Source organism: Ailuropoda melanoleuca, chromosome 7, assembly GCF_002007445.2.
Source record: "Ailuropoda melanoleuca isolate Jingjing chromosome 7, ASM200744v2, whole genome shotgun sequence".
NCBI lineage: Eukaryota > Metazoa > Chordata > Mammalia > Carnivora > Ursidae > Ailuropoda > Ailuropoda melanoleuca.
Genome location: NC_048224.1, coordinates 48533542 through 48533752, shown reverse-complemented (window position 1 = coordinate 48533752; position 211 = coordinate 48533542).

Below are 211 nucleotides of genomic sequence, written 5' to 3'. Positions count from 1 at the left end.
ATGGCCTGCCTCTTAGTTTTTTTGACTGTTTGCTTGGATGTGCAGAAGCTTTTTATCTTGATGAAGTCCCATAAGTTCATTTTTTCTTTTGTTTATATTGCCTTTGGAGATGTGTCATTGAAAAAAGTTACTGTGGCCGATGTCGTAGAGGTTGTTGCCTATGTTCTCCTCTATGATTTTGATGGATTCCTATCTCACATTGAGGTCTTTC